The following is a 24312-nucleotide window of genomic DNA, read 5'->3' on the forward strand; positions in this document are numbered from 1 at the left end:
TAAGTTTTTCTTGCTTATTTTTTTACAATATCTCTTGTATTGACAATCGTGTTTCTAATAATTGTATTTTGTTTTCTTTGTAGCCTAGAGACTAGATATGTAGAGAGACATGGTCTCACTACATTCATCAATAGACTGTATGCACGCAACGGCTCAGTAAGCCACTCATCTTTCTTGTCCGTAGTTACTATTTTTATTAAAATGCATTATGTATGGAGGACTCATGTGTAGCTTTCTTTTTTTTGCAGAGTCCGTTCGATGCTCCTTTGTGTCAAGACGATCTTTCGGATGGCAAGGATCTAAAGCTCATGCTTAGAGTCATGGAGTGCATATCCTCTCCCTTTTTGGTCTTATGATTTATGTAGGCATTTTCTATGCACTATGTTATTATCATCATTTGTATCTTGCCACGATTCCAAGAGCTTTCATTTAGCGATCTTGTATTTATTTTATGTATTAGTCTTGTGGGTTCAAGTACATTTTTCCTTCATTTTGATGACCATTGTACACTTTATATGTAATCCATTTTTTGAATGTAAATTTCCTGGTCAGTACTTGATTTCAAAGTCATTTTCCTCCAACACTTCAATCCACCGATGTTGCCTCATATTGAGCTCGTTCTGGGTAAAGATCCATTTGAGACTCTTATGGTCAGTTACTAGAGTAAACTTGTTACCCAATAGGTAGTTTCTCCAAAGCTTTAGAGCATGGATAACAGCCAGCAATTCCGATCATGCGTAGCATAATTATTTTCATGACTCTTCAATTTCCTTGAAGAGTATGCTACTGGATGACCTTCCTGCATGAGTACACACGCCAAGGCGAGTATGCTAGCATCAGTTACTACCTCAAACTCTTTATTGAGGTCTGGAAGTTTTAGGATAGGTGGTGATACCAAACTTTGCTTCACTCTGTCGAAGCTATTTTGTTCAGGCGTTGACCATGCAATGGAGGTTTGCTCATAGCACAATTTTTTTTCTCTGTAACTGTCGCTATTAGCATCGCAAATTTATCTGCACATTTCACAAACTATTGCTATTGGCATCGCTAATATATAGCAATGCCAATAACGATGGTTCTATGGAGACGTTAATACCGATGTGTTTAGTAATAATGGGGGAAATGTTTCTGGTGAACATTTTTGTCACTTTGAATGTCCGTATGAGGCATGTATCTTGTAGTGAAAGATGTTGGAGTCAAACACAATGCTCTCATTATCAATGGCTCACATCTTGGTAGAGTAACTCTTTACCATAAAAACTTGTACATAACAATTCTACACGTAATAAAAATTATTTTAAAAATTAAAAAAAAACTCTATGCACACCACACTATTAGTACCCCTACATATCTCAGAAGCATTGCAATATTTTCCTTATAGGGAGAAAGCAAGTAGAAGCAACCAACTATTGACAACACAAACTAGTAAGTGATGTGAAACAACAATTCTCAAAATTTTCTTGGAGTCCCTGTTGAACTCAATTGTATATGATCCCAAGTTTTATTAAGTGAATACAGAAAAATAGGTGACAAATGTCATTTTTCAACCTTTCTAGCCCTTAAAAAATCTACTATCCCTTTTCTAAGGTGAAAAGCCCCACTCTATGGCATTTTCGTGTTATTCCTAAAAAAAGAGAAAAAAAGAAAAGAAAATAAATAAAAAATGCATACATACTCACTATAACCAGGGGTCCTCAAATTCAATATGCTTAGTGGCCTTAGTTTGCTACTACCTTTGTCCTTAGTCCCATAGTCCTTTTGTTCATTTTCCCACACATAATCAATGCATATCAAGGGCAAGATATACCGAAGAATCATGCCTTAGACCTATCAACTTGAATCCCTTGCACATTTCCTTTATTAGACCACATTAATCCTACATAAAGCAAGGTGAAAAAAGTGATTAAAGAAGAGACCATTCAACCACTAAAGACCCTTATCCTTACATCATTCAACTACAATGCAACTTATCCAACTAATAATCATGTCTTCAGAAACTTTGTCAAGTGCAATTTTAGTTAGCCACCACAATGCTTCTCTCATCTTTATAGTAATGATAGAGCTACAAGAAACCAAAACAACTATCTTCTAACTAAGTAATACCTAGGTATTCAGGTGCACTCATGTAATATTTGCACCAAATGTTATGCATAATTTGGGTCCTCAAAGTGCAATACAACACTATAGATTCTCTTGGAGTACGGTGACCCATCTCCCAAACCAACAAAATATGTTCATGTGCACGATACCAAGATTAGAACTACCCCTTAGGGAGAGAATCCATGAAAGGATTTTGAATTGCATGTATTGAAGACTCCAAAAATTAAAGCACCATCAACCTCTCTTTAAGTTTTTCCATTCTTCTATCTTGTGACTCACCATGGGCACTTACCAAGATCATCCCAAAATAACCCCTCCAACTTTAGCAACTAGGACACCTAGCAACACTCCAACAATCACTTACCTTACAAATAGAAGCTTCTCTGCCAACATTTTGAAGAAATCCTCTTAGCTTAGGCCCCTAGCATCCAAATGTTAATTAAAGAAGTAAATGGGATGCAATGTGCAAGCAAGCACGAGATAGAGCCTAAATTTTAAAAAATATTCTTTGAATTATTAAGTACCAAAATATGTGAATGAAGCACATACACATTGAAATTGACAATGGTTGTAACAATTGTGTGATAGAGTCTAAAATTTTAAAAATATTCTTTGAATTATTAAGTACCAAAATATGTGAATGAAGCACATACACATTGAAATTGACAATGGTTGTAACAGTTGTGTTTATTAATTAGGCAAATCTTCAAGGCACGATTGTGTGCAAGTTGTAATGATAGCATGGGCTCTTGTGGAAAAACCACAAAGCTTCTAGTTTGTTCTCACCACCATATGAAAAGCATGCAATGAGAGATGATTGATCCTTAAGACCATGAAATGGGCTAGATGTCCAAAAGGGATGGGGAAACCCTAACCCGAGATATCATGTATAAAAATATTGAGAATGAGTAGAAGAAGCTATTCATGTGTGTGCAAACTTTGTGCAATTGCATTCCTACTTTCATTGTGAGGGAGTGAGTGAGGGTGAGAGTGGGAGATTGAGAGCAAGAGAGTGAGGGTGCAAAGTGCATTCTTCATGGAATTGAAGGAATGTCATGCCACTCACTACAAACAAATTCTTGCATTCATGTGAAGGAGACTATGTGAGAGGTATTCGTTGATTCTTGCACATCGAAGCTCTTAAAGGAATAAAAACATTTCCAAACAACCCACTACATTGAGCTCATGTATCACAACTATAAGGACTAAGTAATCAAGCTTTCATTGCAAGAATTGATAGTAGCATTTGTTTATTTACTATTGAGGTTAGCCATTAGAACAAGATAACCTTGTTCATGTCCATGGTAATGCTCGATGCGCAATCAATAGTTATTGAGAGAAATAATAAAGAGAGGTAGATTTTGATCATGTGAAGGTTTTAAGGCTAAAACTTAGCTTTTATAGGCCTTCAACCAGTACAAATAGCTATTGAAGAAATATATTTGGTTTCTAAGTCCCAAAGAGTTCTTTGTTTATCCCAAAAGGTACTCAAAAATTGGGTAAAGAGTTGGCCAAAAGTCATCCATAAATGGAATATAACTTAAAGGGGGAGAAAATTTACTCACTTAGCACGCTTTCATGGTTAGTCAAATATATAGGAAGAGCATGAAAATACTTCTACAAAGGGTTAATAGATGTCAACAGAGAAGTGGATTATAGGAGATTACACTATAGCATATTAGGCATTTTTAGTGCTAGCTAGGTATAGATAAGGTTCAATAGACAAAGGTGGACTAAATAAAAATAATATAAGAGCTTACTAGGAACAAGATTGGTTATGGTTGTTGTCAATTACCCTATAAAGGTGCATCCAAAAAGCAAAAGTGGATTAGGAAACAAGATAGTAAGAAAAAAAACCAACACAATATTAGTGAGTTTGATAATCTTCCAGTTCCCATTTTTTGAATACTGAAAAGGTGGCACCCAGATAACATACCCATAAGTTTCTCAAAACCATGTCACTTCAACATATACATGTTATAACGACGTTTATAAGGATGTTTTCTTTATATATGAAAAATATCCCAGCGTCGCTACAAAACTATCGCTATTTGTCTCGCTATTTTCGTCGCTAATTTTGTCAATATTAGCATCGCTATTTAGCGACGCTAATATGGATGAAAATTAGCAAAAATAGCGACGCTAATACCGATAAAATTAGCGACGAAAATAGTGATAGTTACAGAGGAATTTCCAATGCTAATACCGACGATTGTAGAATTATTTTGCGACGGTAATATCGACGGTTGCAGAAAAAAAAATTTGTGGCAGAGCTGTAGATGCAGCCCTGCCACAGTTAGAGCCACACAGGGCTAAGAGACAATTCCTGCTATCAAAGAAGTTAGAAAATCAATCCCAAATAATGACAAGACTTTGCAAACAAGTACTTTCATGACATTAATTAACACAAATGTGCACTGCATTGATAAAGAAAATAATAGAACTTAAATTCAGAAGTGCTACTGCGACAAAGCAGATATGTATATACCTATACATCAATATGTGGTGAATAACATGGAGATATGTATATGGAGTCATGCTATAACATAGAAGTCCAAATCATATACATTTAGCTATTACATATGGAGGATAGAGGCCATAAGGCCTTACATAATACAAGATGGGGAGTAATCCTATGTAGCCTAATCTGCTCTCTACGACTCATCCGCATCAGAAAAATCCTCTCGCTGTAGTGGCATACCGAAGGGAGCCTGCAACAGCAAATACATATATAATTGTGAGTACCAAATACAAATTGACATATAATGACAGATTTCTCAAATTAGGAATGATATTTATTACTACTTACCGGTCCTCAACGAGCATAGAGCTTCTCCAATCAGGGCACTCAAGCCATGCTTCTCCCCGTATGTCACCTCTAGTGTAGTCGGGTCGCGATTCGTAAAACCTTGCTGTGGCACACAAACATTGAAAAACAATGTACTTAAGATTCATGTTCGAAATACATACATCAACATGGATGTCATTAAATTAGAGTACTCTACCCTATTAATACTTACGAAATTTACCAGGAATGTTGCGTGGCTGCCGTACCAAGGTGATGCACCGATCCTGCGTCCAAGCGTGCCTTTGCTACATCCTTGTGCTGCTTCCACTTGTCTGGAGTGGATATCGCCTCATCCTAGAGATTACTCCAGTCCTATGTATCCAACCACTCTGGCTTCGATTTGCCTTGCTTGACTACTTCGCGTGCATCAGACCGACTATGCGACTGATAGTCACGCATACGCGTCATCATCCACCCTCTTGAAAATCTATCATTGCTAGAGGGCTGAGGGAAATCTCGATAAATAGCTTGACCAACTTAAGGTATTACATTTACTTGATTCTTTTGAGATTTTTTTGAAGTTAGGTAAGTTAATTGGTATTGATGAAGAAGTATACTTTGCTTCATTTCCAATGATGCTCCCCATACATTGGGAAGGGATTATGCATACACTCTAATTAGTTGTCTAAAGTAGATAAACTTCTCTTTAGCAAGTGATTTGGTAAAGATATCTACTACGTACTCTTTGGTCTTCACATGCAACAAGTCAATCTGCCCTGCAAGTACCATTTCTCTGATGAAATGGTAACGAGCCTCGATATGTTTGGATCTAGCATAATAGACAAAATCTCTAGCTAACATCACACTAATGAGATTATCACAATGCAATGTGACTTTTCTGCCGAACTATATCCCCAAGTCATTCAGCAATTTCATCAACCAAACTGCTTCACATGCCACTAACACTGCAACCATGTATTCCACTTTTGTGCTAGACAAAGCAATAGTAGGCGGTTTCTTACTACTCTAATTGATCATACTGTTTCCCAAACCAAATGCATAACCACAAGTTGACCTCTTGTCATAAGCACAACCAACCCAATCAGTATCAGTGTAACCTGTCAACTCAAGGGATTTTCCATACTCATAAAATAGCCCATAATCCATAGTACTCTTCTTGTACTGCATAATCCTCCTCACTCCATCTAGATGTGACTTACAAGGCTTCTACATGAATTGATTGATCAACCCCACTACATAACTAAAGTTAGTACGAGTGATAGTAAGGTAGATCAAGCTGCCCACCATCTATCTATACATAGTTGCATTCTTTATTTCTGTCCCAACATCAATTTCCATCTTGACATTTTGATCCAAGGGTGTCTCCATAGCTTTACACTCCGTCATGTCATACTTATGCAACATATCATGAGCATATTGTTTTTGCAACAACCATATAGCGTGAGGTGTTGTAGGTATAGCTTCAATCCCAAGAAAATACTTGAGTTCTCCAAGATCTTTAACTTTAAATTCAACCTATAGCAATGATTTAATTTTAGCAATCCCTTAATCATCATCTCCAGTGATGATAAGATCATCTACATAAAGCACTAGAAGAACATAACCATGATCTATCTTCTTCATGAATAGATTGTGATCTGCATGAGTTATCTAAAATCCATGGTGCTATAAATAAATGTTTATCTGATCATTCCGTACTCTCAGTGTGTATTTCATCCTACATAAAGATTTTTTTAAGTTTACACACATATGTCAAAAAATTATGATGAATATAGCCTTCAAGCTGTTCCATATACACTTCTTCAAGAAAATCACCATTCAAAAAAGTATTTTTAACATCCATCTACCATAATTTTGAGCCCTTAGAGGCTATCAATGCAATAATTATTCTCTTTGTTGCCATCTTGGAAACTCAATTGAAAGTCTCTTCATAATCTAAGCCATACTGCTATGCATATTCCTTTGCAACCAGCTTGGCTTTATACCATTTTAGTCAACCATTTGACTTGCATTTTACTTTCTAGACCCATTTGCAGCCAATGGATACTTTACCTTCATGTAACTTGACCAAATCCCATGTTTCATTTTCAGCTAGTGTTTCATACTCTTCATCCATGGCAGCACACCAATTCTCATCTACAACTGCATCATCAAACTTGTAAGTTCTTTGAAACATGTTACTCTAGTCATGTAAGCATAATGACAGGCTAAATATTCACTATATGTCAACCTGTCAACAAGTTTTTGGACTCTCTCAAACCTTCTTAACTACAACTTACTCTAAGCTTGCCTCTCATGAGGCTATGCCTTACACCAGGTGTCACAACTGAAGGTATTCCCAACTCACTGTCCAAACTCTAACTACAAGGTGACTCATATCCTACTATAAGCAGATCACTCACATCATCAAACATTTTTCCCTTTCCTTTATACAATCTCCCCCTTAGTGGCATATCTATGTCAGTGGATGTGGGAGTACAATTACATAATCATCCTGTCTAAGAATTACATAATCATCCTGTCACAACTGAAGGTATTCCCAACTCACTGTCCAAACTCTCACTACAAGGTGACTCATATCCTACTATAAGCAGATCACTCACATCATCAAACATTTTTCCCTTTCCTTTATACAATCTCCCCCTTAGTGGCATATCTATGTCAGTGGATGTGGGAGTACAATTACATAATCATCCTGTCTAAGAATTAGCTGTAGATGAAGCACAACTTATAGGACCACTTATACAAGTACTCACTGAAAAAGAATTTTTACTATTAGTAGTGATGGCTGATCCATCAGAAACCATTATAGTAGGATTACCATACCATGAAGCTAGCACGTCAAAAACTACATCTCTACCAATCAAGGTCTTATGAGTAGATGATACATAACATTTGTAAGCCATCATGTATTGTGCATAACCTAGAAAAACACTATTGATAGCTTTTGGATCCAATTTCTTCCTCTTTTCATTAGGAACATGCACATAAACAGTGTAGCCAAACACCTTAAGATGCCTAATATCACGCTTGTGCCCATACAGATTCTCATAGGGAGTTACATCATGAATCTCATCTATAGGAGTTCTATTCAGCACCCATAAACAGTAATAACCACTGCTTCAACCCAATAAGCATTTGGAAAACTCTTTTCATTAAGCATTTTCCTTGTGGATTCCATAAGCACAAGATTTTTCCTCTCTGCTACACCATTCTGATGTGGTGTATAACTGCAAGTAAGCTCTCTTTTTATACCATATTTGGCAAGATACCTCTCAAAATCTCTGGATACATATTCTCCGCCTCCATGTAGACTTAAACCTGAGATATAGTTTCCTACTTATTTTTCAACATGCTTTTTGAAGTCTTTATAAGTATCAAACACCTTGTCGTTGTGTTTCATAATGTATAGCCATGTGTATCTGCTAAAATCATCAATGAAAGAGACATAATATTGAGAACCACTGAAAGAAGCATTATGAGACAAACCCATACATCCAAGTGTACTAACTACAATGGATGAGAACTATTCTTGACATGTCTCATAAAAGGAAACCTTACTTGTTTGCCAAACTGACAAGCAGAGCATACATGTCCAAGATCATTGTATTTGAACTTAGATAACCCAAGTACAACCTCTTTTTGCTGCATAGATTTCAACTTTTAAACATTTACATAGCCAATACATTTATGCAAAATTTCAACATCCCATACAACTCCATCATCATGGGAAAACGTGGCTATGTTTAATTTTGAAAATAGATGCATCCAACATAAATATTCAGCCATCCCTTTTGCCTTTCACAATCAATTTGTAGCCATTACCATATTTCTCTATAAAGCATCCATCCTTATGGAATCTGACTTGCAGATTTTACTCTGCCATCCCTGTCCGACCAAAAAAATATTTTTAGTAATTACTAGTACATGAAGCACATCATGTAGACTCTTTTTCTTGTTGCCACACATAACCAATGGGACCACACTTGTATGTTGAATACCATGTTGGGTAAATTCCCTAGTGCATATCCATGAGAACCTGCAATCAACTCATTAAGCCATTCTCTGTGGGGTATCATATGATTAGAGGCCCCTGAATCTATATACCATTTCTCATATTTGCCTTGCTTAGGCACATTCTTTGATATAGGCTACATAGTAAACAACCTGTCTACCTAATCATCTTGAGTACCATTGGAAGATATATAATTTCCATGTTTTTTACCTTTTTCTTTCATGTTTGCTTGCTTCTTATGACAATCTTTGGCAATATGCCCATATCTGCCACAATAATGACAGTCTTTGTCCTTGTTAGACTGCTCATTTCACTACTAGGATCCACCACCTTTGTCTCTAGGTGATCTCCCCATGCCTCTAAAGTTGCCAGGTAGCTTGTATATTTGAGCTATTCCATGCATTCTTCTATTGTTGTCCATAGGTATTTTGTGTGTCTCCTCAACCTCGAAAAGAACCATGTCCTCTACCACCTTTGCCACGTTGGCTAGAGTAGACAGTAGTGTCTCTACCTTGAGATGAACTAAAACATGTGTGAAGGTGAAGCTTTACTTCTTTATGTAGCAATAATACAAGCAATTTATCCCAATCAGGGGATTGTGCTCTTACAGAAATAGAAATATCAAATGCCTTGTACTCCTTGCCAAGCCCATTCAATGTCACTGTAATCATAGCATCCTCTGAAACACTAGACCCAATAGTAACTAGCTCGTTGGCTATGGTATTTATCTCTGTCATGTATGCTTGAATGGTCTTGTCATTTCTAGATATATTATTAAATTGGTGCTTAATTTGTATCTTCCTTGCATGCATGACATTACCATAATTTTTCATGAGTGTATCCCAAGCATCTTTCGGGAAACCACAATTGGTAATCTATATAGCCATTAAATTAGAAATTCACAAAGAGAACTAATGTAGTAATTTGCTAGCTCTTTTCGACACTATCGTTGAGCTCTTTGCTGATCTTGTGTTTGATTCTGTTCAAGTAATTCAGATTTAACTTCAGCTCACATGCATAGATCCCATTATTCTGTGCCAATCTAAAAATTTTGCATCTTCAACTTCCATAATGTGAAGTTCTTTTTATCAAGCTTATCACTAATATTTTGGGTGATGTTATTAGTGCCCATAGTATTTTCCATATTGCAACAAACAATTTTTAATCAATGCATGACTTCCTCATGAACAAAATCCTTGCTAAAATCACATTATTTCATCCCACAAACATGTTAGATACATCCACAATCAAGTGGCACAACATGTAGATACATCAACTAGTGCATAGAGCATGTAATTCTGTGTACATTAAATCTTACTGACAGCAAAAAAACATACAGTCTGCAATCAGCAACCACTAAATGACCAGCAACCTTTTCTTAATAAAAATATAGATATTTATGTGTCAAACATGCCTCAAAACATCCTAGACATTTGCCACTATATGTGAGAGTCCATACATGACCTTTTGGGCACACTATAGTACATGTACAATAAGTACAATTGCCAAACTGATAACATTCAGCCAATATGTAGCCAAATAAAGGGCAATCCAAGCTCAAAAGCTTCCCGAAACATAGCACACATATACCAATGCATGTAGAGACCAATACATGATCATATCAATATTCATACATGCCCTGTCTTCAAAAACCAATGTCATATAACTCCTGTATTGTTCATGTACATCCAATAATCATGTAAATGTAGTTAATTTTTCAGCTCCAAAAGTTAACATTCAATGCTATTTTCAATTCATACAACATACATATGTCCATAATCATGGTCCATAGATACTATCCAATGTCATAGATTGCTTCAAGAAGTAATAGATATTTACTATCCACAGCTATGGAAAGATTTTCAGCATGTTAAAAAATTCCAAATTTGAACATTTGACACTCCAAAAACATGCTCAAATACATGAGAATAAGGGCATATACATTGCTAGGATGAAAGCCACCAATGCCCTGAAACCACGTGCTATTTAGTGTAGTAAATAGTCAGTCCGCACAGATCTGTGCTAAATATCTCAAAATATGTGAAGAATTTGAAAAAACGTGATTTGCAAATTTGTAGACCACATCAAAACGGTAAAAAATCATGGGATGTTTCTCATAAATCCATTTCTATAGTAAGATATGCCTTCTGTAAAAAAATGGGCTAGAAACACAGTCTCCTTTGATGATGTCTTTTTAGATCTGATGTCTTCAATGTCAAATGGACACTCACATGTGCTCAATGAAGCCTTATGAAGCTCCCAAACAAGCCACAACAAGCTCTTGCAAATTCACAAAACATAAACCCTAATGCATACCTTGGCAAATGAGGTATATTGTTTTGGCTAGAGAGGATCTTACTAATCATGTTGAGGGCAGGCCTTTGAGAACGAAGACCACTAGTGCAGTGTGTAAGTTCTTATTGGAAGAAATTTTCTGCAGGTATGGCTGTGTGGGTAAGATCACTGCAGATCGTGGTGAATTGGATGCAGATGAAGCTAGGGAGTTTTTCTCTCAACTACGAATCAAGTTGTCTCTAACCACAGCATACAATCCAGAGGGAAATGGGAAGAGTGAAAGAGGGCATCCGCCGATAGTGAAAGCATTAGCCAAAGCATGCAGAGGACGGATTGGAGAATGGCCGAGACTTCTACCATTTTCTTTGTGGGCTGATCGTACGACTCACAGTGTTACCACAAGATATATGCCTGCAAAGTTGATGTATGGTCAGAAACCGGTTATGCCAACTGAGACTTGTGCTTTGACTTGGTCAGTTTTACCTTGGCAGGAGGATTTGACGAGAGAGGAGCTCTTAGCTCTTCGGATTCGGCAATTGGAGAGAAGACCAGAGGATATTCAGTTAGCTATTGACAGGTTGAAGGTTGCTAGACTAAGAAATAAGGACAGATTTGACAGCAGGCATCGCTTGCGGCCTAGAGCAATAGAAGATGGAGACTAGGTATTAGTCTTTGATAGCAGCCTTGAAAATCAGTATGCAGCACTTCGGAAGATGGTGAAAAGATGGTTTGGGCTATACATAGTCAGACATGTTTTTGACAATGCAACATATGAGTTGACAGAATTGGATGGGACAGTTCTTAGAGTGCCTATTGCAAGAAAAAGAATTAAGATTTTCAAGAAAAGAGATGATGAGGATTATGCATTGGAAGAATTTGCAAGAGAAGAGCAACGAGAAGAAACTCTAATAGAAGAGACAAATGATATGATAGATAATCTTGTTGATATACCGAAAATGCACAATGAAGAGATTGATCTATTTGTGGATCTTGATGATAATGATCATGGGTAGCTGGCCCATCTGGAGGATGCACAGGATTAGAGGGGGTGGATGTCGTGCTGCTGCGCATCCGAGGTGTGAAATCCACCCAAAAGTTGTGTGTGTGGGATTTGATACTTTGTACATACTTAGTCGTTATGTTTACATCTTTATTCTGCGTGGTAATATAGTAAAGAGGGGCTAGAAAAGGATACTGTTGTTGGCAGTGCATTGGTTGGTATGTATGCCATGTGTGGTTTATTTGCGGAAGCACAGAAAATGTTTGACAAGCATCGACTTTGTAGCGTAATCTCGTGGAATGCTGCATTATCTTGGCTTGAAGGTGACAAGGGGTTTTGTTTGCTTGTATTGTGATGATCAAGGAAAAGAATTCCAAAGTTTGGAGGCAGTTTGAAAGCATATGATATGAAAGAGCCATTGTAAGGTACGATACGAAGATGAGGGCTTGTATGCTTTTCTAAGGGCCGATTTTCTAGAGCCAATGCTGGGATGACTATTTTCAAATGGGCTTTTTGGGGGGAAGAGGCTTAATTGAGAAGAAGGGAGGAAGAAAGCTACGAATTTCAAGCAGGGAAGGAAATCAGAGAGAGGAATAGAGGAGCTGGACAGAAGGGGGAAAAAAAAAACACAAAGGAAGGATTTTCGTCAATCGATGATGAGCTATGGGGACCAAAAGGGGGGAAAATTGAAGACGATTAATCAGAGGTAAATCTCTGCAACTTCAAAGGGGAGTTTCGGACAGGAAGAACAGGGGAAGGTAATCTTGATCGAGGAGAAAACTGATGCTGTGATAGAGGAGGAGAAGAGGGCTGTCGACAGTGCTGGGGTCATCACTTGTACCATGGACTGATTGATACTGCAAAACAAGATGATCCTTCGATTATTGGTCCACAAAAACCCTTTTTGATTCGTATGATATGCAATAAACAACTTACAGAAAATGCAGATGACAGAGATGTTTGTCATATTGAATTTGACCTTAAAAGTTCTAGCTTGAATAATACCTCTGGAGAGACCTCTCTGATGGCACAAATGATAAAATTCAGGCGGTCATAGAAGCTGGTGTTTGCCTGAGGCTTGTTGCATTGCTTTTGCATCCATCTCCATGGGTCCTCATCCCTACGTTACGAACAGTGGGCAATATTGTCACAGGGGGTGATGCACAGAAACAGTATCTTCTCAACCACAATGTACTTCCCTGCCATCTAAATTTGCTCACTTACAACCACAAAAGAAGCATAAAAAAGGAAGCATGTTGGACCATATCAAATATAACTACTGGGAATAAAGAGCAAATTCAGGCCGTTATTGATGCAAACATCATCCCTCCTCTTGTATCATTGCTTGGTACAACAGAATTTGAGATTAAAAAAAGAGGCAGCTTGGGCTATATCAAATGCTACATCGGGTGGTACACACGAACATATAAAGTACCTCATAAGCCAAGGTTGCATCAAGCCGTTGTGTGATCTATTGACCTATTCGGATCCTCGAATTGTGACGGTGTGTTTGGAAGGATTAGAAAACATATTGAGGGTTGGGGAAGTCGAGAAGGACCTTGGTAATACAGGTGGCATCAATTTGTATGCTCAGTATATTGATGAAGCAGAAGGCATTGAAAAGATTGAGACTTTACAGACCCATGACAATTTTGACATTTATGAGAAGGCAGTGAAGCTCCTGGAAACATAGTGGCTGGATGAGGAGGAAGATGAGAACGTTGCTTCTGATAAATTGCTGCTGCTTTCCGGAGAGTTAATGAGTTATGATTAGCTCTAGCTTTTTCTAACACTGTTTGACCCCATTCCTGCTCAATTAGCAGCAGTCTGTGCAAGTCTTGTCTTAGAAGGCATCGAATTTCGCAGTGATACAATAGTGAGTGACATCTACAAACCATCAAATGAAGTGCAACAATCAATTGGTGTATTGAGGGAAACACAACAATGGCTACTGTTTGAAGGCTCTAAGCCCCTACTGTAATTGCAGTATACTATCCAGAAGACCACATGTTAAGAAGTTATGTCACATGCTTGCAAGTAGTTTATGGAAACAGGACTTTACCATGGCTCCTTGATACATCTCTTTAAACTAGATGTGAACATCCCATTAGTTCCCTTCACCATCTTCAACCATTTCTGTAGCATGGCCAGCTATAACAGCTATAATCAGAAGCTTGATTATGGTTACAAAGTCATCATTTTCAAGAGTCAAATTGTCATGATTTGAAGAGCTATTCTCAGTTTTCATACTGCTCATGAGAGGGTGGAACAGATTTGTCAACTGTTGCAATCACATATAGATGATGCAAAGCAGGCAAAAACTGTTGTCAATTGTGTGCATTTGAAATCTTGCTTCTCAAAAGCTTGGACTCTAATAAGAGCTTGTATACATGGCATGGGTCAATTGCATAGATCACATGTGGTTTGTTATGATGTTTCTCTATGCTTAGAGATAACTTGGCAGTAATACAATTGTTACTTGGCATCATATTTGTCTTGATTATTTGCTTCAATTGATCTTCTATCTTGGAATTTCTCAAGAACCTCTGTGGTTGTGACTTTGCTTTTGAAAACCCTTTGACATCTTTGGTGAACCCGACGTGAAAGCGTCGCAAAAAATTCAGGATGGGAGATACTTCAGCATCCATTTCATCCTCTTCTACGATTCTTGCTGCGTCCTCTACTTCAGCTCCATCATTGATTGCTGCTTCAAGTACTTCAACGGATGATCTAAAGCAGATTTTGCAGAATATGTCTATGTATATGCAGCTTCAAAATCAGCAGACACAATTGTATATGCAGTAGCAGTAGCAATTGCATCAACAACAGTTGTCTTAGCAAAGGCAACTATATTCGGAGCAGGAAAATGCAATCAGCGCGACTAAGGCAATTGAAACAGTTGAGAATGAGAACAAGCTATTTTATGGCCATAATGTTTCAGCATATTTGAAGACATATGAGATCAAGATGGGGTTTTTTGGAGTTCCAACTGGACTTATGAGTAAGTATTTCCTTAGTCTTGTCACACCCGCCTTGAGGGCAAAAGTGACTGATCTTTTTATTCAAAATTTGCATTGGCAAGATTTTAAGAAGGCCTTGAAAGAAGAGTATTTCCTTGAGGACTTTGGGATGGCTACACGGCAGTCATTCCGAGAGTGGGTCTACATGCCAAACAAAGGTCTAGCTGCTTCAGAGTTGATATGAGAATTTGAAGAGAGGTATAGTCAGCTTGATGCCATTGAACAAAGAGCATTGGATGTTGAGAAAGTTGAGCTTTTCTTGCAAGCTGCAGATCCTGCTCTTCAGGAAGAATTAGGAGAGCTTCTTGAGGATCGCACGACGCCTATGGGTCTTAAAATGGATTGGCAAGATGCCCAGGATGCAGTTTCGAATTTGACCAAGAGGAGGATATGGAAGACCCACCTACAGAATGGTTCTATGACACCGACACCGTCTTCTGCTCCTATGCCTACGTCTATCCCTGTTATTTCTTCTCTTCCTCAGCCAGTTTCTTGGCATATGCTAGTGCTTATTGTTTCTACTCCTCCTATTCCTCCTGCTCCAAGACTGATGCCGGCTCCTTCTACTCCAAAACCATCCGTTCCATCACTGCCTTCCTCTCTTGATGATATAATCAAAGGCATAACGGATTTGACACTAGAGTCAGTTAAAGCAGAATTGGTGGGAAAATTGAAAGAGCAGTTTGCTTCGACTGCGCCTACTATTTCTTCTAGTGCTCCTACTGCACCTAGGAGTGCTCCTAGTGCACCTAGGAGAGATCGAAGATGTATTTGGTGTGATAGTATGGACCATCAACATTGCAGGGATTGTGAATCTTTTCAAGATGCAAGGAGGAAGAATTTGGTATTTTGGGGACAAGATGGTAAGATTTGGTTGACTGAAACAGGAGCTCCGCTTGCTACCAACTTTGGGAAGGGCGGAATGAAGAAGTTAGTGGATGACATGGCTGCGCGTACTTCTTATGTGGCAGCTAGAGGAGATGCTTCTGCATATGGATTCCAGATTGAGAAGGGATCAAAGAATCAGTCAGTATTATGGACTTATGCTATGGAGACGGCAAACAAGGGAAAAATTCAGCAAATTGTTTTGACTAGTGCTGGCTCTAGCATCAGATCTGAGACAGGTTGGGATTCGCCTATTGACAGGTATACTATTTATGCCTACTTGGCTAAGTCTCAGGGAGCAGATGTACTTGTTGAGGAGAAGCGTAAGAGGGATGAAGAAAATCCAAGTGTAGCTAAAAAGACTAGAGGGGGTGAGTTTGTTACTCCACCTACTGCAGGACCATCTTTGAGACCAGGGCCAGAACGACAGATGGAAGATGCTCAAAAGAAAGAAAAGAGGCAAAGCCTAGAGAGAGAAAGCAGCCAGGGTTTAGATTGATGTCTGATATTGAGACATCTACGCACATGAAGAAAATCTTTAATGACAAGATACTTGGCAGTGAGGTGACTTTTACTATTTCTGAGGTTTTGGGCATCTCGAAAAGAGAGTTTCAAGATCAGTTCCAAGAGGTGCTGAAGAGGAAAAGACATGCAGTGCCTACTACTGATACAAAGGGAGTTTTGATTAGGGAGTTGGATGAGGATGAGGATGAGGTTATGGTTTAGAATGCTTTTGTTTTTCCACAGATAGAGAAGAGGGTTCAGCCTATGCATTATGCTGAAACTGATGAGCCTGTCTTGATACCGCGTAGTCACTTTTCACGGAGTCATTGGGCTAGGGCAACTACAGAGGTAAAAATTGGAGAGAATCAGGTGCCTTATGTTGCTTTGGTGGATCATGGTTCAGAGATTAATCTCATAGTTCGTGGAGTTTATGAAAGTAATAGATGGCCTATGGATGTAGAGCATGGGTGGCATATGAGAGCCGCCAACAACACTGCAGGTGATTTGTATGCTGCTTGTCCCAGTGTCAGGGTTTCTATTGGAGATGTAGAGGAGGATTTCCATTTCTTTGTGTAGGATTCATGCTCTTATCCCATAATTCTTGGACATCCATTTATCACAGAGATGCGCATGGAAACAAAAGTAATGGATGATGGATCTGCTTATGCACGGATTTGCAGTAAAGATGGCATGAGAGCAGTTCAGTTTATGACTGTGTGTGTGAACCAGGTTAGAAACAGGGATACTCTTAGAGATGCACCTTTGCCCACTGTGAGGGATTCGGGTTTTCATTAGGTACCGCTTTTTCGCGAGACGACAGTGGTACAGAGCAGAGGAGATTGGAGTTCTCGCCTCTTGGTAGCAGTGTTTTCTCCTCCAGTTTTGTTGGAATTTCAGCAAACAGTTCGATGAGTTATCAAAAGACTTCTAAGTTGCCTAGAGCTGCCAGGCATTACGTATGCAGGAAGGAGAAAATTTTGAAAAATTCAAGAATTTTAGAGGATGATGAGCACATAGATGGGATATATGATAGTATGATTTGTGCCTATACGATGACAGAGATGAAAAATATGCTAAAAACTGGTATGCAGAGTTGTCACAGTAATGTATTAGTGCAGTCCCTGGACATGTTTCATGAAATTGCAGATTTTGTGTCACAAATAGAGTCAGAGGCTGAGGTGACTCAGCAAAAAGTATTGAGCGCTGAAGAAATTCAGCAAACAGATTTTCCAGCTGATTATGATCACCTTACAGAGACATAGAGGGCTGAAAACTTTCAGCCAACAGAGTTTACTGTTGAAATATTTTAGCATCCAGAGTTTAGGGCTGTTCCTATGCAGTCCATAGAGCAGAGGGTTGAGGATATTCAGCCCACTGGAGTTCAGAATTGCTGATTTACAACAAGATTTGAGTAATGCAGAAGAGCATAATGAAGCCAGGGTTGACACGAAATACAAAACTGTGGATAAGAAGGTGAAGCCGGTAGCTGTACCTCTTCCACCTGACAGTGATCAGCAAATAGAGAGGGCTGCCAAACAGCCAATTTTGAGGAATCTGGAGCATATAGGCCATAAATTTTCAGCAGAGACTCTTGCTGAATTGAAAATTGGAAATGGTGATTCCTTGCTACCCACAGAGAAGCAATGCTTTCAGGAGATGCTTGAGCAACATGGAAGGGGGTTTTCTTTTTTCGTGCATGAGATTGGATGTGTGAATCCAGATATTATTGCTCCTATGGTGATCTTTACTATTCCTCATATTCCATGGAACCTCCGACCTATTCTAGTGCCTAAGGCACACCTGCCAAAGCTGATTGACTTGTTGAATGAGAAAATCAGGATGGGAATCCTAGAGCCTTCATCTGCACCATATTCAAATAGGTGGTTTACGATTCCAAAGAAGAATGGTACTCTCCGATTTATACAGGATATGCAGCCAGTAAACAGAGTTACTATGAGGAATGTTGATATAGGTCTAGTTGTGGATGAGTTTACAGAAGCATTTGCTGGACGTGCCATCTATTCTTTAGGTGATTTGTATTCGGGATATGATCATTTCAGCTGGCTTTGGAAAGCAGGGACATAACCACTATGAGAACTCCTATTGGGCTTGTCAAGATGTGTACCTTGCCTCAAGGTGCCACTACTTTTGTTGCGCATATGATGAATGCCATGCATAAGGTCCTTTGTGATTACATACCTTAGCTTACCATGCCTTTCTTGGATGATGTGTCCATTAAGGGGTGTGCAGAAGAAGAGAAGAATGAGAGTCTAAATGAGCAGGGATGCATATACTTTGTGGCTGATCATATTTCAGCTTGTGAGAAGATTTTGGCCAGGTTAGAAGAAGTGAACTTGACACTATCAGGGCAAAAATCTGTTTTTGGAGTAAATGAGGAAACCCTTACCTGAGAAGGTGGATGCTATAGGCAAGATTACATAGTATTGTTCTACCACTTCAAAGGTACGGAGATTCATTGGTGCTTGTGTGTTTTATATGATTTGGATACCCCATTTTGCACACATAGCAGATTGTTTATATCAGCTGCTTCGAAAGGGGCAGAAATTCTATTGGGATGAGAGCCACACTAGAGCCATGCAAAAATTAAAGAAGTTATTACAGATTGCGGAAGGCCTATTGTATTGACAGTTGAGACTAGTCCAATTGGCATAGGTTGGGCTGTGGGTCAAGATGATGCAGATGGAAACAGGTATGCTATTCGGTTTGGGGCGAAAGTCCTAAACAACACAACATTAGTGAGTTTGGGAATCTCCCAATTCCCATTTTTTGAATACTAAAAGCTGGCAACTGGATAACATGCCCATAAGTTTCTCAAAACCATATGATGTGACCTATCATTGGAAAGAGCTTGAAAAATGGAATCTATTGAGCTATAGAGCGCTCGATTTGGAGTTATAGTATTCAAGTTATGACAAATTCAAAGATTTGACCATGTGTCCCAAACTTATGGGAAATTCCCATATTCCCCAATATGGTGTTAAACAAGAGACAGAGGAGATATCCGCAAATCAAGAGGGAGTTATTGGGGATTGTTACGGCTCTCAAATGTGACAAGGAGTACTTTATTGGAGCCTCAGTTGTGGTAGAGACAAATTGCTTGCCATTGATAGGTATGATTACGAGTTGCTCTACTCTGGATATAACTATGCTGAGATGGATTGCATACATCAAGTCATTAAATCCAGAATTTAAACACATAGTAGGAAAGGATAATCCAGTGGTAGATATGCTTTCTAGAGCCAAATATGATGATGAGGAGACACTACTTGTAGAAGAAGATGATGCAGAAATTTCAGCCACTATGGTTGATCATGTTTTCCATGTCTATGATATTGTGGTTTTCATATAAGAACTCTATGTTGGAGATTGGTTCGCAGATTGGCAAGTACCTTAGTACACTAAGTAAAAGAGATGAATGGAAAGATGAAGAGTTCAAGAATATCAGAAAAAAAAGCCTATGGTTATTTTCTCAAGGACGGATTTCTTTGGAAGCATCCGAAGAAAAGAGGTGGATTACCTTTGCGGGTTGTCTGCGATAGAGAGACACAGTTATAGGTGATGAGGGAGTTTCATGAGAGTCCTTGGGCTGGTCATAGAGGAGTGTGGGCTACTTATGAGAAAATCAAGGAGAAATATTGGTGGAAAGGCATGTATAGAGATGTTTCTCACTTTGTAGAGACTTGCAGAGATTGCCAGATGTATTCGGTAGTGCGTCATCGAGATGAGCTTCATCCGACCTATCCGCTATGCATTCATTATAAGTGGGTAGTTGACTTGGTTACTATGCCTATGGGTCTATGGCAGATGAGGTATATTGTTTTGGCTAGAGAGGATCTTACTAATCATGTTGAGGGCAGGCCTTTGAGAACGAAGACCACTAGTGCAGTGTGTAAGTTCTTATTGGAAGAAATTTTTTGCAGGTATGGTTGTGTGGGTAAGATCACTACAGATCGCAGTGAATTGGATGCAGATGAAGCTAGGGAGTTTTTCTCTTAACTAGGAATCAAGTTGACTCTAACCACAGCATACAATCCATAGGGAAATGGGAAGAGTGCAAGAGGGCATCCGCCGATAGTAAAAGCATTAGCCAAAGCATGCAGAGGATGGATTGGAGAATGGCTGAGACTTCTACCATTTGCTTTGTGGGTTGATCATACAACTCACAGTGTTACCACAGGATATATGCCTGTAGAGTTGATGTATGGTCAGAAACCGGTTATGTCGACTAAGACTTGTGCTTTGACTTGGTCAGTTTTACCTTGGCACGAGGATTTGACAAGAGAGGAGCTCTTAGCTCTTTGGATTCGGCAGTTGGAGAGAAGACCAGAGGATATTCAGTTAGCTATTGACAGGTTGAAGGTTGCTAGACTAAGAAATAAGGACAGATTTGACAGCAGGCATCGCTTGCGGCCTAGAGCAATAGAAGACGGAGACTGGGTATTAGTCTTTGATAGCAACCTTGAAAATCAGTATAGAGCACTTCGGAAGATGGTGAAAAGATGGTTTGGGCCATACATAGTCAGACATGTTTTTGACAATGCAACATATGAGTTGATAGAATTGGATGGGACAGTGCTTAGAGTGCCTATTGCAGGAAAAAGAATTAAGATTTTCAAGAAAAGAGATGATGAGGATTATGCATTTGAAGAATTTGCAAGAGAAGAGCAACGAGAAGAAACTCCAATAGAAGAGACATATGATATGACAGATAATCTTGTTGATATATCGGAAATGCACAATGAAGAGATTGATCTGTTTATGGATCTTGATGATAATGATCATGGGTAGTTGGCCCATCCGGAGGATGCGCAGGATTAGAGGGGGTGGATGTCGTGCTGTTGCGCATCCGAGGTGTGAAATCCACCCAAAAGTTGTGTGTGTGGGATTTGATACTTTGTACATACTTAGTTGTTATGTTTGCATCTTTATTCTGCGTGGTAATATAGTAAAGAGGGGCTAGAAAGGGATACTATTGTTGGCTGTGCATTGGTTGGTATGTATGCCATGTGTGGTTTATTTGCGGAAGCACAGAAAGTGTTTGACAAGCATCGACTTTGTAGCGTAATCTCGTGGAATGCTGCATTATCTTGGCTTGAAGGTGACAAGGGGTTTTGTTTGCTTGTATTGTGATGATCAAGGAAAAGAATTCCAAAGTTTGGAGGCAGTTTGAAAGCATATAATATGAAAGAGCCATTGTAAGCTACGATATGAAGATAAGGGCTTGTATACTTTTCTAAGGGCCGCTTTTCTAGAGCCAATGATGGGATGACTATTTTCAAATGGGCTTTTTGGGGGGAAGAGGCTTAATTGAGAAGAAGGGAGGGAGAAAGCTACAAATTTCAAGCAGGGAAGGAAATCAGAGAGAGGAACAGAGGAGCTGGACGGAAGGGAAAAAAACAAAACAAACAAAGGAAGGATTTTCGTCAATCGATGATGAGCTATGGAGACCAAAAGGGGGGAAAATTGAAGACGATTAATCAAAGGGAAATCTCTGCAACTTCAAAGGGGAGTTCAGGACAAGAAGAATAGGGGAAGGTAATCTTGATCAAGGGGAAAACTGATGCTGTGATAGAGGAGGAGAAGAGGGCCGTCGACAGTGCTGGGGTCATCACTTGTACCATGGACTGATTGATACTGCAAAACGAGATGATCCTTCGATTATTGGTCCACAAAAACCCTTTTTGGTTCGTATGATATGCAATAAACAACTTACAGAAAATGCAGATGACAGAGATGTTCGTCATATCGAATTTGACCTTAAAAGTTCTAGCTTGAATAATACCTCTGGAGAGACCTCTCTGATGGCACAAATGATAAAATTCAGGCGGTTATAGAAGCTGGTGTTTGCCCGAGGCTTGTTGCATTGCTTCTGCATCCATCTCCATCGGTCCTCATCCCTGCATTACGAACAGTGGGCAATATTGTCACAGGGGATGATGCATAGACACAATATCTTCTCAACCACAATGTACTTCCCTGCCATCTAAATTTGCTCACTTACAACCACAAAAGAAGCATAAAAAAGGAAGCATGTTGGACCATATCAAATATAACTACTGGGAACAATGAGCAATTCAGGCCGTTATTGATGCAAACATCATTCCTCCTCTTGTATCATTGCTTGGTACAACAGAATTTGAGATTAAAAAAAGAGGCAGCTTGGGCTATATCAAATGCTACATCGGGTGGTACACATAAATAGATAAAGTACCTTATAAGCCAAGGTTGCATCAAGCCATTGTGTGATCTATTGACCTGTTCAGATCCTCGAATTGTGACGGTGTGTTTGGAAGGATTAGAAAACATATTGAGGGTTGGGGAAGCTGAGAAGGACCTTGGTAATACATGTGGCATCAATTTGTATGCTCAGTATATTGATGAAGCAGAAGGCGTTGAAAAGATTGAGACTTTACAAACCCATGACAATTCTAACATTTATGAGAAGGCAATGAAGCTCTTGGAAACATACTGGCTGGATGAGGAGGAAGATGAGAACGTTGCTTCTGATAAATTGCTGCTGCTTTCTGGAGAGTTAATGAGTTATGATTAGCTCTAGCTTTTTCAAACACTGTTTGACCTCAGTCTTGCTCAATTAGCAGCAGTCTGTGCAAGTCTTGTCTCAGAAGGCATCAAATCTCGTAGTGATACAATAGTGAGTGACATCTACAAACCATCAAATGAAGTGTAACAATCAATTGGTGTATTGAGGGAAACACAACAATGGCTACTGTTTGAAGGCTCTAAGCCCTTACTGTAACTGCACTATACTATCCAGAAGACCACATGTTAAGAAGTTATGTCACATGCTTGCAAGTAGTTTATGGAAACAGGACTTTACCATGGCTCCTTGATACATCTCTTTAAACTAGATGTGAACATTCCATTAGTTCCCTTCACCATCTTCAACCATTTGTGCAGCATGGCCAGCTATAACAGTTATAATCAGAAGCTTGATTATGTTTACAAAGTCATCATTTTCAAGAGTCAAATTGTCATGATTTGAAGAGCTATTCTCAGTTTTCATACTGCTCATGAGAGGGTGGAACAAATTTGTCAACTATTGCAATCACATATAGATGATGCAAAGCAGGCAAAAACTGTTGTCAATTGTGTGCATTTGAAATCTTGCTTCTCATAAGCTTGGACTCTAATAAGAGCTTGTATACATGGCATGGGTCAATTGCATAGATCACATGTGGTTTGTTATGATGTTTCTCTATGCTCAGAGATAACTTGGCAGTAATACAATTGTTACTTGGCATCATATTTGTCTTGATTATTTGCTTCAATTGATCTTCTATCTTGGAATTTCTCAAGAACCTCTGTGGTTGCGACTTTGCTTTCGAAAACCCTTCGACACCGTAGGAAATTGCTAGGGTTGCATGAAGAAGATTTAACTCTAGGCAAGTGGCCTAAAAACTTAAATCAACGAAAGAGTGTGTAAGTTCAGCGTATGACAAATTCATTCGGAAAAGAAAGTAGAAAAAGGCTGCATGTTTTGAAGCATGAATCTTGTTTGCATGTTATAGGATGATCAATTAGAATTAGGCTATAACTAAAACTATGTTTTGACCTTAAAAATCGAAAAGTTAGGGTTTTTAAATCAACTTATACATAGACAATGAATGATGTTCAAGACCATACAAGTTAAATTGGTTTAAAC

At 38.8% G+C, this 24312-nt stretch overlaps 1 pseudogene; it reads left to right on the forward strand.

The window, feature by feature from the left end:
- LOC148016182 (importin subunit alpha-1b-like) overlaps positions 1–23199 on the forward strand; it is a 39600-nt pseudogene extending 16401 nt beyond the window's left edge.
- Positions 23200–24312: the final 1113 nt, after the last annotated feature.

Source organism: Lygodium microphyllum, chromosome 23 (genome assembly GCF_053477565.2).
Source record: "Lygodium microphyllum isolate KBCC chromosome 23, Lygodium_microphyllum_v1.1.10, whole genome shotgun sequence".
In the NCBI taxonomy this organism is placed as follows: Eukaryota; Viridiplantae; Streptophyta; class Polypodiopsida; order Schizaeales; family Lygodiaceae; genus Lygodium; species Lygodium microphyllum.